General features: G+C 37.6%; 1 long non-coding RNA gene across 1 annotated transcript; it reads left to right on the top strand.

Moving 5' to 3' along the window:
• Positions 1 to 3,327: 3,327 nt before the first annotated feature.
• LOC139128872 (uncharacterized) lies at positions 3,328 to 8,227 on the top strand. Its single transcript, XR_011551436.1, has 3 exons — positions 3,328 to 3,414; positions 6,880 to 6,959; positions 7,366 to 8,227. It is a non-coding gene; the product is annotated as an uncharacterized lncRNA (long non-coding RNA).
• Positions 8,228 to 18,885: the final 10,658 nt, after the last annotated feature.

Raw genomic sequence — 18,885 nt, forward strand, 5'->3', positions numbered from 1 at the left:
TCGAATATTTGTATCATGTGTACACGTCAACGAGATGATGTTGTTTAGCAGGATCGGTGCCTTCTGATCTGAATAAAACGTTGTGTATCTTCAGAACGGCAGTGTTTCACACAAGCGAGATCGTCTTTGTCTCGAGACTAGATGAACCGGAAGTTGACCGGACAATTCATTTCGCATTCCAGTTTCTTCCAGTGATTGTCATTCTGAGTGTTTTTTCACAAAGGAACAAGTCATAAAACCTCTCGACCAGTATTCACCATATGCATAGACAGACAAATAGCTAGATTAGATAGATCATGTGGGTGGATAGATAGATTCTCTATGTGACACCATGGACGTATGGTGACATTGACTTTGTATGAAGATACAGACAGAGAAGATACATGTAGAGGGACAAAGGGACGAAGAGAAACAGGGAGAAAGGAAGCAATCATTGTTCGCCGCGTTCGTTCAGTAAAATTTAATGTCGATGGAGGCTACGCTACACCAACAGGACTAAAATACCAACATTAATTTGGAAATGGAAATTCAAACTTCATGGTCACGGTTTTGGCCATGAAATGACATGATTTTATAGTAACATATATCCCCTTAAAAAATCAGCGATGATCACAAAACTGTTTCAGCTTAGGGGCAACGTCAAAAGTTCAATGAAGGATAAAAAACTTAATTCTTTTAGTTTGGGGGTGGGGGGTTTTGACCTAAAAAGTTTCTATCCTACAAATCGATTTAAGGTAAAAATTGCCAGGGGAATGAATATTTTGAAAAAATAGAGCAGAAATGCACACTTTCGTGTTGAAGCCAGCGGAGGGAGTTGTATAGCTGCACCTGGCCTAGTTAGTGTAAACAATGCAGGCTGTTGGCTTCTGTTGCACCATAAACGGTAGTTTCTCTACTGTCTATGGTTGCACTCGGAATTTATAATTGTATTTTGCTACATTTCTGGTGCACGTGTAGTCCGCCTGAATGGAGCAGTGTGAACTGAGTTGTTACAACCACCAGGACAGTTGAGATAGATTTTATACCTCTGGAAGGAGAAACCTGAACTTTATTGTTGTTGTTCTTGTTCATTCATTGATAAACTTCAAGTTTGTTGTTAGTATGTTGTATTTACATTGGATGAAACACAAAGTTAAAGTGAGTTCCCAATCTTAAGTCCCACTAGCTGTATCTTTTAGCATTATTTTTATGATTTTACTTTCAAACTAAAATAAGTTGGTGACAATGTAGTCATTTAGGTCTGTGTACACACTTATTATTAACTACCTGCCGGGGCTATATATGCAATTTTGAACAAGATAAAGATTACACTGCGATTAAATGTTCGCCCTAACATTAAATCACAGCCCCATGGAGAAAAGCTAAAACCCTTGATACTATGCATATCTGCATTGAAATCTTCATATAAACTGCACAGAGTAGTCCAAATTGTAATGCACAAGGGTGAATGTTTTCAACTATGACATTGTATGTTCTGATTCCTTTTTAATATTACCAATTTTTGAAAATGCCAGGAAATCAAAATGACCGTTAAAATTTTAATTTACATGTGAAATGTTTCTGAAAGGAATGGTTTCCTAATGCAGTAAAAGTTCATATCTCTTCAGAGGGTAGATTTCAGAAAGAGAGAATAGGTAGATAATTTGAGGTCAACAAATTTCAAGAGTTACAGCTAGTGGGGCTTTAACGATGCATTACTTTATTTCACCCCTAAATTGACTGATCCTTAGCTTCGCTTTACATAGAAAGAGCCTGGCAACAGGTTCAATATAAGTCAATTAAGTTTCTAGGGGGGTGGGGGGTTTGGGGGGAAACTAAGGGAATTAAGTTTTTTATCCTACATTGAACTTTTGACGTCGCCCCTTAGTCATTTTGAAGGCATGTCTGCAGTAACATAGGATGGGATTACGATATTGGCGTCGGTTGCCTTTCAACGACAACTCGCAGTGAGAGATATCCTTGTTTTCGTGAAAATTGTCTTCCTTCAGTGACTGTCACTCTCACTGTGTTTTTAGCTTAGGGGGACTTTTCAAAAATAATGTGTACCACCGGTAAATTGCACTGGCAGTTTGTAAGCTATGTTCAAAAAAGGAACGCAGTCGTCGCTTCTAGCGTTTATGCGGCTTATGCTGGCATAAACATGTTTATCTAATTTGAATAGAAAAGGCTAACAACATAAAAGAGAGATCTGTAAAAAGCAAGCGAATCACTACCAGAGGAATAATTTCGACACCATTTCATGCTCCATGAATCCATCATGAATGTCCATCAAATGTTGTTTCAACAAATTTTGCAATGTTTTGATGCATTATTTAGACAAAATATGATCTAACCTTTCGCCAAGGTTATTTGGCGAGAGATAAGCAGTATGAACTACGTGATCACTGCCGTCAGCAGATAGGATTCCAAATGGTGAAGTCACCGTGGTTTAATGACCAGTTCGTAAATACCGCAGACATGAGCGTTCGTCTTACACTTTACAGTACCTTTGGTGCAGCAAATACTGAGTCCGAATCACCACAAATTCAAGTAAATCAAAGTTGAATCAAAAACCTTATCTACGACTGAAGCTGAATATCATTCTGTTCGAGGCCCGCGCCCCCCTCATTATCACCGGTATAAAAAATCGTCGTCATCAAGTGACTTTCAATTTTGTATTTTTATATTTTTTGATTCGGATGTAGCTTTACCTACACATGAGGTATTTAAAAATTGAATTCGTTCTCCACTGCTTGATGTAAATGTTCTGCTGGGAGTGTTTGAAGACTGTGAGATAATCGCAATTATCGCCTGTGTTGTTTGCTGAATGAGCAACCTCACTAATGGTACAAATTTTCATTACGATTTTCTTCTGACGGAAGTCCTTGTCTGATTCAAAACGTTTGATAATACGATTGTGACTGGCGAGGCTACATCAGGATGCAATGCACTCGAGTCGAATACATAGACAATGTCTCTCTTTTTCTTGTCAGGTGGGTGAGGTAAGGTATACAGCTGCGCTATGTCATAAGTACTAGCCGAAAGAAAGTAGGAGTTATACTTGTAAAATATGAATTGTAGTACCAGTCAATACTACAAGCTATAGAAGTCGAGCGAAGTTTGTACGCTACGGTCATTCCACTCGTTTTTGTAGAGTGACCGTGCTTATTTTACGTCGTTAGACCATTTTCAGCTTCTGTGCCAGGTGTTGGTACAACGAAACGTCTTTTAGTTCTGTTGTATCGATGTCGCATCGCAATAAGCCTTGTCCCAGTTTCGTCCTCCATCTTGAATAATTAAGAGGTCAAAAGGTCATGGGGTAAGAACCAAAACAGGAAGTCCTGCAGAGATACACACATCAGTGCAGGCTAGGAGCTGTGTTTGGCAACGCTTGGAGAACTCTGCTGTTTTTTCATTTTTTTCGGAAATTCTAAGGTGAGTATTGACTTAATACATTCTACAGTAAGCCTTCCCTTACGGAAAACCTATGTCTACAGTAGATGAGAGTAGATCTACGGACCGTCTACAGTAGACTTTATGTAGATCTACATCAGGGTTTTGTAGATGAACAGCCACAGCAGTTTGTCTACATGAAGCTTTGTCTACAGATATCACTGCATAAAAACCCTATAATACTTTACTGTATTAACATGGATTACTGCCTGTATTTTAGCTGAAGAGTGCATATACAGATGAATACAGTCAATAATCCATTTTCTGTATTCAGCAAGCCTGTATTTATTGGATTCATGTGAATTCACGTGTATTATACTACAATACAGGCAACTCATTCATGTGAATTTATCTGAATTATTGGTTTCATGCAGTGTATTGTCCACACCAGACATGACTATGTCTACATTTTGCACTAACTTCGTCTATGCTTATCTACACTGATCTACCATCCAATCTAAGGGAGTTTCATCTACAAAATTCACTTAGGCAAACAAAGACTCATCTACTTCTACTTCAAAAATCACCATCTTGTCTACATTTAATCTAATGTACTGTTTCTTGCTGTATCCAACAATCCAATCCCTTCAAATTCTATGATTGGCAAACTGCAGGATCCATGCGAGAAGGCATCAGTAAAAGACAAGACATTTTACCTTACATTTGAATATATACTGTACAACAATAGAGAGAAGAAATTAGTGAATTAATTTTCTTTTCATCCTCAGGCACTCCTGTTTAACTCGAGGAACACAAATGCAAAATATCACAGGGATCAAACTACAATTTTGTGGTGAAGTTAAAAATGTAAAGATTATCCAGTAATTTATTTTTGAAAAAGTGACTTTAAAGTGAATCACAATAAAAAGAATAAAAAAATCAATGTTTTCATTGATACTTTCTTCAGATTGGTAAATACAGTAGCATCTAACCACGGCCGGACCCTGATCTAATTCGTAAAGTTTGTTTTTTGGAGTTATGTGACTAATTACAAATTTTCATAAATATGCAAGTGAGCTATTTTTTAACTGATAACTTTATTTACTCGGCCTCATATCCAACAAACAATCAAACGAACCTTTTTGATATCCCAGCTGCTTTTAATAGTAAAAAATAAAATCAAAACTATCCTCGTATAAAACTTTCTGAGTATCATTGAGTCACTTCTGAATCGTGTGAAAATCAGCAGCCACGGCCCTATCTCTCGGTCAACTTACAAATAATTGTATTGACATTGTTATCATTGCCACGTACATGTACGTAACAGATAAGACTACGTCCATTACAGTGTTATTTTGGCAATGGTATTTCAGTACACATGCATAACACGAGTTAGCATTAAAATCACCAGTACTGCTTTAAGTGATTTCTTCACCTGAGCGACGTATTTTCTTGCATTTTCATGGAGAGTTCGCGCATGGACTGATCTCCCCACCACCTTTCAGCCTCCACCTCTTGCTCTTTTAGAGCAAATGACCTTGTAACTGGCTTCGATTTCCGGGTCAACTGTGAGAGTTGACCTTTGCGCATGCGCAATCAGAAGGCGCCATGTTTTCAACGGTTCAGCATATGGCACAAGACCACTAACTCATTTCCCATAGGCCACCACAGCTCGATTTTCCTATTTTAAAACATTCAGCGGCACGAATCCTCTTAATAGGTGTTAGGTCAATGTCAGCTTAACTACTGATTAATTTTTCGTGTGGGCAAGTCCACGGAAATTTTGAGATAGCGATGAAAATAGCGCCCTCAGTGGTGTTTTTGACAAATTTCAGGCTTATTGCAATGATTTCTATTAGCCCTAGAACTCCTCATATTACCACCAAATGCTTCAGCCATTATTCACAACAGTCTGCATTTTGATTCAGGCAGAAAAATATCTTTACAAAAATTCTTGACGTTAAAGCTCAAACTAAACAAGCATCCATGCAGATATCAAACTTCAAGGTCTGCACTATTTTTCTTCCGAACTATTAACGAACCCGGAGTGAATTAGTGATCTTGTGCCATATCAATGCATTGCATATCGGGGAGAGAAGCCAGCCTGCTCACCATTCGTACTTCAACGAATCGTATTTTTCAAGCACATTTCGTCATCTGTACACCTTGGAAACAATGTGACATCAATTCTGATGTGCATAGAAAGAGTTCCGATCGAGAATTACATTGGGTTGAGACATAGGTTGGCATCGATAACTTGACGATGGCAGTGCGAGCCTCTACACTGCCAGTATACAGCTGTACTGGTACTGTGGTAATTGTAATGCAACTTGTAAGGTAGGCCCGTGAGGTAGGCAAGGTTTGTTGATCGCCTGTTTTAATACCACGACCATATGAATTTTGATTGTGTAACATGTAGAATATTTCAGTTCTAAAGTTTTTAATAAAGCGTCGTTGAATGTACTGAAATGCTTTGTATGCAGTTTGTTCTGTTAATCATGTAATGATGTATGTACAGTTGAGAAAGATTTTGAAAAATTTGAGTAGGCCTAAGCATGCACAATGTTCTACTCTCTATTTCGACCTGAATACCACTCGTGATCGGTCATTGAATGATTGATTTTTCCAGCGTGAGATATGCATGTTATGATACCATGGTGCTTAGTGAAGTTGCCACCAAATTACATCAAGAGGATGTTGTTGTGACATGCAATATTGTATACTCATCATGAACTGCAGCCCTAGCCTGTGCTACACCATGGCCATCGGTCAATTTTTAAAGTCTAAAAATTGATTGACATGTTAACATACTTACATTTTCATTTTCAACACTTTTGCAAGATCTCTATGGCTCACTAATTTCTTGTTCTTTGTCTAAGCTACATCTTATACGTAATTTATTCCATCTACATCTTGTCTGCCTTTCATCTACATTTTATCTACTCTCTAAACTATGACCTGATGATTAATATGCACAAAAGTAGACAAAGCGATAGATCTACATCTTGTCTACATTTCATCTACCTGAGATCTAAATTTCGTCTAATTTTTCATCCACATTTTGTCTACATTTCATCTACTCTCTGAACTATGACCTCATTAGTATGCACAAAAGTAGATGAAGCAGTTCATCTACTGCCCAATTAAAATAAAGTCTACTGTAGATCTAATGTGGACTAGATGTAGATCTCAATTTTCCGTAAGGGTTGTTAAACTGAACTTGCTTGAAATAGGCACACGTTGATGATAAAATTGGCAGTTCTGGCTATTTCTTGCCGTTGTACAACTGACTGGGTGACTGTCAATGACAGTGTCATGCATCAAAAACTGTACATGGTGTTTGCGTGCTGTCATAACCATGGACATAAAAAAATTTTAGTGTCATAGTTATTTAGTGTGTTAGCCTACCACACTGGTTTCATTCATGCTAGCATGGAGCTAAAAACGGACCTCCATAATGCCAGTCACAGTTTCTTGACTTTTCAATGTACCTTTTCACACCTACAGTTCAACATACAGGAAGTTATCCAGATTGTCTTTATTGTGCACAGATTGCCCTGACAAGCCCCAACTTTTAAATTTACAAGGTGAGTTCTCAATTATTTTCAATCTTGGCACTGATACTTTTTTTTGCTAGAATTGTTGGTCTGGAGATGTAAAACTAAGTCATGACTGTCTAGCTACCTAAACATATGAACTGACAGCTGGTTATATGTGAACCTTGGTATAAATAAACGTTGTATTTCTTGAATGACACTATACAACAGAAACTATGGCAGTTATGTAGAGAACCTTGAATTACAGGTGTTCTTTGCCTCCTATGGCAGTTCATGGACAGTTTATCTCATTTATCTTAATTAGAATTATATATGTTTAGGTCCTTAAATGTAATTGTTTTTCCTTCATGATGTACATACATGTAGCCTCCTAAATAACCAAATTACAACTTCTATTTTTACTGGGATGCCAACCTGTTGCTGTTCGGTGTTTCAGTGCACTAACAATACATTGAAACTTAGAACATGGAGAAGGCAGTTCTGCTCTATTCATCAAGTTCACAACGGTGTTGGTAATTGCTACTGTGAAGCACCCTTCCACTTATTCACATTCCCATCCAAGGTACAGGCGCCTGTCAAACACTCGGAATGGGTAAGGCTTATCAATCGAATGGATCCCCACACAAAGAGGAACTGGATACCAGACAAATACAGCAGAGTATGTTCTGAACATTTTGTTGATGGTGAACCCACGACAGAAAATCCAAACCCCAGTCTGAAATTGGGTTATGCTGTACAATAGAAAGCGCCAAGAAGGGAAATTCAGAAGGTTCCAGCTGTGATTCCTGCAAAGAAGAGAAAGGCTTCGGACAAGGAAGAGGGCTCCAAGGAAAAGGAAAGCAAGGAAGAAGATGCCTCACCGGATGCTGACATTCCCATTGATATTGATGACAACTCGGGACTGAACACTAACCCTGTACATTTCAATGTTCATGATGAACACAGCTACTCATTTCAGTGCAATTGTAATCCAAATTGTATGTGTAAAGGGTGTGAGGAGAAATCACACACTATTAAGCTATTATTAGACAAAATTGATGAGTTACAAACAAAATTGGATGCCAAGCCTACTGTGAAATTTGTGAAAGCTAAAGCAAAGTCAGTCAGTGAACAACTTCTGACCAGTGACAAGAAAGTCAATTCTATACTGATCTTCCAAGCATTGCATCTTTGATTTACTGTATGAGTTTATAGAGCCCAAGGTAGATAGAATGCAGTATTGGTATGGAAGAAACATGTTGTTTCAACAAAGGTCCCCAGGAGATTTCTTAAGACACCCAAAAAAATTTGGGGCCACAGAGAAAGTTAAGGGACTGGTCAGTTTCTTCGGCCGGGGGGGGGGCGGTGGATTATTTTTTGCCGACGTCAAAAGTGGCTGACCCCCCTATTCCAAATTTTGAAAACAGGGTGACCCCCCTATTCCAAATTTCTAAAACAGGGTGACCCCCCCCCGGGCGCGACAAGGTAAAACAAAAGATGGACATAAATTATATATATATATATATATATATATATATATATATATATATATATATATATATATATATATATATATATATATATATATATATTACATTTTACATATATTTATATTTTAAATAGTCATTCTATGTTTTAGTGAAATTGTTGGCATGTCAGTTGTAAGATAGGAATTTCAAAGTGTCAATCTTAAAGTTTAAATACAGTACATTTTGAATTAGCTGTATATTTGAATGAGCTTTGAATGTATTTCACACTTTCTCTGCTTAACCAGATGTCCTGAACTGTTGTACAGAAATGGATGTCAATCATTAATATCAAAGAGGAAAAAGCAGTGAATCAAAAACTTTGATGGGTGTTAAGACTTGCCAACCATCAATTAAATCTACTAAGGAGCCATAGAGAGCTTTTTTAGCCAAATCTGATGTGTGCAGAGTCTGAGAGGACCTTTTCTTGTGTAACATTGAAACCATTAAAGCACAGCTAATAATGACAAAAACTGCCTTTTTTAACTGTTATTTTGTTCATAAAAAGCATCTTTCGACAGAAAGCCTATGAAACAAAGGAAAATAATTGCATCAATGAGAAGGAAAGATATCTTGTCATTTTTCTATCTCTAAAATAAGTCACTGTATCAAATATATATTGTGAAATATTTGTGCATGTTGCTTTCTCATACTGAATTCTCACAGAGAGAACAGAAAAGTATCAGGAATTTGTCATCTTTTCATATGAAATGCAGATTTCATAATGGTACACTTTCACTTAGCAAACATCAAGATATCTCTGAAAGTATGGCGCCCGAAGGGCGCGCCGAAAAATATGAAACATCCTGATATCTCTGATATATATGCCTTGTATATAAAGTCATGCACCTGAAGGGCATGCTGAAAGATGTATGATATATTAAAGTAATGAGCTTGAAGAGCACGCTGAAAAATATTGAACATACAGATATCTCTGATGTATGTATGCTTGATATGTTAAAGTTGGGCGTGCTGAAAAATATGACTGATTATTAAAGTTACGCGCCCGAAGGGCGCGCCAAAAATACAACTGAATGATGAATTTTGTGGCTGACACTAGCATTTTAGGCAATGATGAGCCTGTGTCAAAATTCAAAAACACACTGACCCCCCCTATTGGGCATTTCAAAAACATGGTGACCCCCCTATCGCCAAGTCAAAAACAGGGTGACCCCCCCCCATGAATCCACCGCCCCCCCGGCTCAAGAAACTGACCAGTCCCTAAGTAGAAAAGATGAAATGCTTCTTGTCCTCATGAAACTTAGGCTAGGTCTTTTAAATAGTGATTTGAGTGACAGATTTCAAACATCTCTCAATCATGTGAGTCGTATATTTAACACATGGATCAAGGTCCTTTCCTCAGAGCTGAAGTCACTGATATCATATCCTCCAAAAGAGCATATTTTACCAAATTTGCCAAGGCGTTTCCAGCGTCATTTCTCCAGGCTTGTGAGCATTTTGGATTGTACAGAAATTTTCATCGAACGGCCTCGGGATCTCAATTTGCAATCACAAACGTGGTCCGATTACAAAAAGCACAATACTGCTAAAGTACTAGTTGCTTGCACTCCTTGGGGTTCAATAAGTTTTGTATCTGAAGCATGGGGAGGTCGGGCTTCAGATAATCATATTGTACGCAACTCGAGATTTCTTGATTTAGTCGAGCCAGGAGATCAGCATTTGGCTGATAAGGGTTTCACCCTTACTCAAGATTTTCTCGTAAAACAAGCCCAGCTTGTTGTGCCCCCAGGTGTTAGAGGTAAAGAACAGCACACAGAAGGAGATGTAAAATTAACCAAAAAAAATTGCAAATCTCAGAATCCATGTAGAACGAGCAATTAACCGTTTCAAGGATTTCAGAATTTTACAGCATACATATCCTATAACTATGATCCCAGTAATTGATGATGTGATCACAGTATGTGCAGCATTGTGCAATTTCTCTCCAGCTCTTGTAAGGTGAAAGAATTTATTTACATACAGTAATCATTTTTGTGAAGGCTAGTGAACCTGCAATCAATTCTTGATGCTCAAGGTTTTACCTGGCAGAGCAAATAAATCTGGTTCAGGATGGGGATTATATCAAAGGGCTTTCCCACCTCTAGCAGTAAGACAGATAACTTTTGTGCAATTTTTTATTAGTTAATGTGAGCATGAACAACTTACTTCAACCGTCCATGAGATTAAGTGCCATATTCTCATTCATTTACTACACACCGCACATTATATACCGCATTCCAAAAATACCCGTCCAGAGTTATTTTTTTAATAAAATGTACTTTACTACAGTTTATGGTATTTATTGTACTCAGCCCAGCTGATTCCATTGTCATTGCATGTCAAGAAATGGGAACGTTTAATAAGCATAATAAATATTAAGATATGAAAATCAGTGAAAATTGCACTCTTGCCTGAAATACTTGTTAACACATATTCCTAAAATACATTAAATATCAGGGAAACATTGCACATTTCATTTAACTGTAAATGTGGTATTAAATATGTTCAGCATGCTGGGTGGATCAATATATTCAAACTTCAGTGAGTAAATTAGAAATAAGCCACTCAATAGAAAGATCAAAAACATTAGTGCAAATATCAAAATTTCACCTTTAGTACATGATCTGTGCAAGACCTGTCAGGACATTTGAAATCTGCAGGAATTCATTTAAGGCCGTATGGAATTAAAAACTGTGTTTCTCCAGAAAAATGCTTGTACAAGATTTTGAATTGTGATCCACTTTAGTCACATCATCTTCCACTTTACTCTCGATACATTCTCATCCCAAAAGGTTGAAAACTACCCTGTAAATCTACATCTTGTGGTAGCTAAAAGTCAACGTTCAACACAAAACTTCATACACTTTGTAAATACAAATTGCTTCATGTGAAAATATACAGAGAATGCAAAACAGCAATCGTGAGACTGACTACAAGTGTCAAATACACCTCGATTAGCAATGCTACATTTTCTTTGACCACTTACATGAGTAAGATTTCAATTCTGGTAAGATTCCGTGAGCGAAATACCTCAAATAACTCTTTACAGATTTCCAATATGCAGTGTCAAAATGAATTCTCTCTAGGTGAAACCCATGTGAGGAATATACAAAAAAAAAATCACACCACTCTTGTTGCATAATGGCTATCTGACCCTTCACCTGTGTATAGTAAGCGTGAGCTTGCTTTAGTTTGGAAACACCCTCTGAGTAGACAAGATACTGTAAATTATCAGCACCGGGTGATGCATCTGAAATAGAAAATGGGCATTTGCACTCTAGCAACCCTGTGCCACAACAGTCGCACTTTACAGTGGCACCAGTTCTAGCCCCTAGGCAGGTATCTGCCCGATCAACATACCAGCCAAATTCAACAAGAGCAACATTTCTATGACCCCTTTGTTTCATAATTTTAACATATTCTTCCTTTGCCACTGGCTCCATCCTCCTGCCATATTTCAACGATGCAATTTCTGGATTAGGAGCTACACATCCTGGAAGTCTACATGTTAAAGACTTTGTATGGACAGAATTGGGGCTGTCAGCTCTGTGAATTGTTTCACTTTTGTGAATACGGAGTGGAAATTTGATGCAGTTATTCGTCCCTTTCTTTGTACACTCCAAAGTTCATTGTCATTTTGTCCTATTGTGCACTGTTCTATAGTAGTGACTTCCTCACTTGTGTACTTTGGCAGATTTGCCAAGTCAACAATTTTTGATTGAGACACAACATGCAGATGTGTTGTCAAACAATGTGTTCCGCTGTGTAGAACGCTCAGCAAATATGACAGATGAAGGTGACAACATCTCAGCCTTGTGAAGAAACTGGGCAATGTCATTCCTTTGTTCTTGTTTCTCTTGTGTGGCATAAATGAAGCTTTTTCTGGCGGGTTGATTACACTGTTGTGATCTGTAAAAAATAACAAATTTAAATTCACAAATTTCAGAGAAGTTATTTTCAGATTTTGGACGTCAAACAGTATATACCTACATGTACAAGATATGCCATGACAACATTGTATTCTGCCATGAACTACAGGTAAGATTACATGTACAATTTCATGCATTCATAAGTGTCTCTATACAGCATTGGTATAACAGTGTTTTGTTTTTGCTCACACAGCCCTGATTTACCACAGGCTTGTGCCAGGATCTGTTACAGGAGTGATGTTATTTTGCTGTGTATTTGGTTAGCAAGCATTGGCAGTTACATTTAGATTGACCTCTACAAAATATATTTAGGTGAAGAAGTAATGAATCTACCGTTTTTCTCAGCATGATGGGATTTCCCTCTCTTTCTTTAATTTGTGTTGGTTTCACATTTAGGGATTTTCCAGCTGCTGTCCATGTGTCATGGAAGTGAAGTTTTAGATTTGAAAACATATTCATACTTCCAACAAAAGTCCAGCTTAAGTAGTGCTGCTACATGATTACAGGATTTTCCAAGTCTGGAAACAAGAACATGAGGTGATATTACTTAAATTGTATAGAGTATATTTGCAGTGATCGGTGATTAGCAACAGTGAATAATTGATTAGAATATTTTTATTGGGAAATATGAAAATGCTAATTTTACAGAATTTCGCTGGTTTATGAAGTAATGGTGGATCAGTATTAAATTATATTCTTCAGCCATTAACTATAATTGACAACTAATAACATTGGCCGGCAAATTACAAAAGCTCATGTCAATTCTATTATATCTGATGTGAATTTTTCTTTCACCGAAAAAAATGATGCTGAAAAGTGACCAATCTGTTCATAGATTGATTTTTAGACAAACATTCAGCAGAAAGTTACATTATTATGATAACAATAATGACAGATTTCCACAAGTGACGTCAATAAAATAAATGTTTTACTTTTGAGATGAATTCTTTGGAAACTTACCCAGCTACACAAGAGCAGTATGAACTCTTGGTATCTCCTCTTTCTTTCTCTATGATGACCCATACAGTGTGCGATTCTTCATATACTTTCTGTGATTGAATGCAACTTGACTTTAGACAAGAATATGGGCTGTCATCAGCGACCCTATGATAGAGTATTTCAAAGAGAAATACGGATGAAAATAAAACTAAAAGCCTTGCCCTCTTTATAGTCTTTTAGTAAGCGCTTAGAGAGGCTAGATATCCATTTCATGCTTTTGTTAATATGTCTGAATATCTACTATCATGGTAAGAGGCCACTTACTCATACCCACAGTCTCGCCCTCCCATCCTGACTTCAAATTGTGAAGCGGGTCTAGTAGGTGTCGACCGTTTACTTCCAAAGTTGCTTCCTACTTTTTTTCTCTCAGCTGACTTTTCGCTTGCTGTCTTGGCCAGAGGAATTTCCATCAGGGATGCAGCATAGGCTAATGCCACAAGTTCTGCCTTTCTCCCTGAGACAGGGAGATCCCTTTTCCTGAGATATTCCTTGAGTTGTGGCACACCAAACCTTGTGAAGTCATCATAGCTGTTTTGACTTGACATGTTTTATCTATTAAGAAATGATAGTGAAATGATAATAATCTGAACTATATGATTCACATGGATATCAAGTATTGAAGCTCAGAAGATGCATTATTTGAGGTGTAGTCTGTCACGTTGTGGCATTTGAATTTTAAACAAAGACACAATACAAAAGAAAGAATGGAGGTGACAAGTCTGGTATTCAAGCTGGTTTACTTCCTGTGTCCAGGAACAGGCTGACAACAAAAGGGTAAAATGAACTCTAACATGCACTACATGTACTTTAATAGTGTTAGTTCATCCATGGAGCTAGAAATGTTTCTAGCTCTATGGTTCATCAATGATGTCATGTGAAATCTCACCTTCAAGGCTTGTCGGGACAGCACTTCTGTGCGACTGTTCAGGTTTCACTTTATGCAAAACCATAAACAAGGTATGTTGATCTGCGGGGGAAGGAGAGAAAGTTCAGGTCTTAAAATCAAATGCAATTAAATATAAGGGGGAAGAAACTGACTAACACAACAATATACCTGTACATAGTTAAAAAAAAAGGACTCTTCAAATCTATGATAATCAATATTACTATGCAACTTTTAACTTTGATTCAAGATCAACACACTTATTTCCTATCCAAGGCCTGTGCAGTGCATCCACGAGTTGTCTGTCATCAACAGAGAGCAATTTCAAGCAAATTTGTTGAACAAGATTGACTTAAGAAAGCAAGACTTACCTTTGAATCCAAAAAAACTAGAACTGTTGAAGATTTTTTCTTGCAGTGTTGCCAAACACAGCTCCTAGCCTGCACTACTGTGTATCTCCATGACTTCCTGTTTTTTTTTCTTACCCCACGACCTTTGACCATTTAATTATTCAAGATGAAGGAAGAAACTGGGACAAGGCTTATTGCCAAGTGACGTCAGAATTCGAAAGTACCACGAAACCATAGTCCCCCGTGGAGGGACTGTGACGAAACTAATATTCAATCAAACTTCGTATAGGAGAAATAGTCGCCGTTTCAACACACTGCCTTGAATGCAAATGCTGTTCGAGTCGTTTGATTTTGGTATTATCGATGTGTACGTGGTTCACACCTTCCGACCGGCTTAGCATATTAACTTACCCCGAACATGGAGGTAGCAGAGATTTCGGGGGATGGGAATATCTAGAAAATTTTCCTCTGATATTTTAAGTACCACTTCAACCATATTTCCCCATATTCTGTTCATGATGGTTCACTTTTCACACATTAGTAAAACCGCAATGTTCCCCCAAACCAAATATATTTAATATTTTGCTTCAGCTATAGTTTTAGGTAATATAATAGTTCGTTTTGGCTTAAAGATATAAAGTCACCAGTATTCTAAATATGCCCATATATGGTCAAAGAGGAGTTCCTTGGTATTAAAATGCCCATGTGAGGACGCTGTTTTTAAAAAGCGGCCACCCGCTTAAAATCTGTGATTGGTTAGGTTTTCTCTTACCATGGTAACTGTGGCAAAATTGGAACAGGTGACAGTATACCTTTAAAGGAACGGTTTCAGTTTTTCTTAGTTTATCGCTACTTTTTTGTTTTTTACGACATTACAAGGCTCGCCATAACGGCCCGAGTCACCCTCTAGCGACTTTGTTCCTTAATATTTCTTCACTGCTTCGCTGTACCTATCATAATGTGATAGATGCGCATGCGCAAGTCCACATATGACACTTTATTATTCGCATAAAGACAATGAGAAACTATTCAGAATGAACAGAGCAATGTCAAGAAAAGTTGATACCCCAAGAATGCGATCCATGAAATATGTCATATAACATTTGAAGTCACGTTACTTGGCAACCAATAAAACCAAGAACATGAACAATAACTTACTGGGGCCTTATTTAGCAAAACCACCGCGATATGAGGATTACAGTATTCTGCTTTTGAATTTAGGTGCAAGCACTATTTTATACACATCTCCCCCCCAAGAAAAAAATGAAAATAAACGAACTCATTGAAGTTTTTGTAAGCATATACGAGCGTCAACTTTCGTGTCCGTAGGAGTTTTGCGTGTCGTCTGAATCTACTGTACAGCACGATCGACAGTGCATCAAGGTAGAACAGCTGGACGCCAACTTGCTTGATGACAAGTTTTACTACCAAGATAGACAAATTACGCTGAAAATTGTCATCAATTAGACACAAAAAGACATCATAATAGATACTACACTGTTACAGGGAAGGTGCCGTTACGTTACCGATTCGTACAGTGACTGTGAATAGCCATAGAGTTCCGTAAAGTTTAGGTACTGTCACAGAATCCCACTACAGCAGATACGATAATCCCTGGAAAGTCATACCGAGAATGTACAAGCTATGGTGTGTACGATGTCTTTATCAGGACTGCGATGACTGAAACGGCACTAAATATCTCTATTCCATGTCACTTTTCATCTGTTAGATAATCACATCTCGATGGATATTTTCTGACATATAAAATGTAGAATTAACTGCTGCCCTGATAGCTTTCGGTGATTAGCCAGCCCACCTCATCACCATTTTTGTTTGGTGAATACAGCCTTACTTTTACATTTGCCTTTATCAGGATGCATGTTTTCCTTTTCTCTTGGTCAAATTAATTTCTAGTTATACTTCACTATAATATGCCATGCAGGTAATCAAACACTAGTGGCCTCACAGAGTCCGACCGTGTGTCACAAATCTTGAATTAGTGACAGCTGACCTTTGTCAATAGCTAACAACAGTAGCCAGGTCGTTAGACGTGGCCCTTCTTGACTTCTATCGTCACATACACATCTAACCATTGATTAGCGAAACACAGAATAGCTGCAATTATTCATGCGCCTTCTATTGAAAACGGTAACAAAACAGGTCACCCAGTGCGACACCAGTGTGGAACATATAGTCAATTATTGGTGGCTTAACTGAACTGCCAAATATTGTCTGTCCAGTGCTGTGCCATTTTAATATCAGTAAGTCTCTCTTTTCATAATATTTACTGAATTAAACACTTACATTACTATTAGCCACTTTTTCACATTGTTTCTTTCTGAATATAGTTTTATAATACTGCAATAACTTCACAAAAGACACAAACACACACTGATGCAAAAAGCATAATACTACATGGTGAGGATTTTGAATCTGTGACTTCCCGGGTCGCAGTAAACAATGTAGAATGCCATGATACTTTAGAATATATATTAGAAAAAGTATCTACCTTGTTATTAAGTAGGACTCAGATATGTAAAACATAGTTCAAAGTTCACCATTTTGAAGAGAGGACAGTGTGCTTACAATATTTCCAACATTCTGACCTCAAAGGGTAGACTTGGTTCAAGTCGGTGAATTTTTAAAAAATAAAATAATTTATAATAGTTTCTCTTGTGTATCTCCTATTTCGTACAAACCTATTCGAAATTTGGTAGCCCTGGCCAGGTTTTCCCATCGATTGAATGCGTTACCTTTGAGTCTGCGCAGTGTTGTGAGTTAGTTTCTGCCGGATTTGGTGAAAGTCCCCTGTATAGCGTTCACCTGACTCATAGCGTCCACTCACGCGCGCGTTTCACATGAAAGCAAAATACAAATAATTGCGTTCACTCCACTCAAACATTCACAAATCACAGACTTGAACCAAGTCTACTCAAAGGGAAACTAAATAAATCTGTCAACATGGCAATGCTATAAAACAGACTTTTTTCCTAAATGTGCAACCTATACACCTATGAAAATACAATGTACGTCTATGAATACATGCTTGAGAAGATTCAGTGCAAATAACGAGGACATTTTTCTTATCAACATAACAAAGGTGTATTTACGTAAATTTACAAGATTATAGATTACTCGAGACTCTTATGACGGTGCGGTAAACGTAACACTTTGTACATGTGCCTTTTCTATCTGACATGTGTACAGTTTATGACATGTTCCGCGACATTTGACCAGAATGTTTTAAGGAAATCAAATTACCACTCACCTGAAATTCCTTCTTCTGCAAAGTTACAAAGACAGCGCATGCGTTAAGTCTTTCATTTTCAGCGCAAACAAGGTCGCGTGATTTGTGACTGCGTCATATAGTCAGGCCCTCGGCGTCCCCACCAACTGACTGTAAAAGCCGAAAAGTGCAAGTTTGTTAGGCCTGGTCAAACAGACGCTTATGTATCCGATGATAACGATATTTGTGTGTTTCAGAAACCAAGCGAGAAACAAGGCCCTCGCGACGAAAAAAGACTCGGCCTTATACGTATTTTTAATTTAGGTTTGAACTCACTCCACCAAACTTTGAATAACGAATGCGAGGATCAGCGATATACAATTCACTCTCCATTGAAAACTCAAGCAAAGGGATCAGACCCAGCCTGACCCTAGTGTGAGGCATGTGTTTACTTGTTCTCCGATTTTATGTCTGATCGTGTCGACTCAATCACATTACTGTTCACTGATTGAAGTTTAATGAAGGAAACCCCATATCTATCTACTTAATATTATGAATTCAGCTCCGTTATTTTATTTTTTATTTATTATTTATTATTTATCATTTCAGGAATCTATACAAATGCGTGGCAAAACGCGTCCAACGGTTTTCCTTTGATCTCGTTTTTAAATGTAAAAAGGAATAAAGACACTTTTTTATGTTTTTCATTAAAAGGTCATCAAAAGATAATTGGTCTTAAGCTCGTTTTCATTAGGTTGTTACTCATTCCGAAAAATTTATAACATAATTAGGGTACCCCCTCTCACCAAATGGGGGTCTAATTGCGTCCATTCGTTTCATCGTGACTGCCTGTTAAGTACTTAAATCACTAGACACTCCAAACAACAATGTTCGAGTGTGTATGCCTAGGGAAAAGAAAACATGAAAATGTGGTGTTTTTGTGTTTTCATTTCAAATATTTTTTTTCTCTTTCAGTGCTAAATATGCGTGTTCTATCCAAAGTATATGATACTTTTTAAAATTGTCCAATCCTAAGTCGGAACTTTCAGTCACGTGTCTTTATT

This window comes from Ptychodera flava, unplaced genomic scaffold (assembly GCF_041260155.1).
Source record: "Ptychodera flava strain L36383 unplaced genomic scaffold, AS_Pfla_20210202 Scaffold_75__1_contigs__length_567515_pilon, whole genome shotgun sequence".
Taxonomy (NCBI): domain Eukaryota; kingdom Metazoa; phylum Hemichordata; class Enteropneusta; family Ptychoderidae; genus Ptychodera; species Ptychodera flava.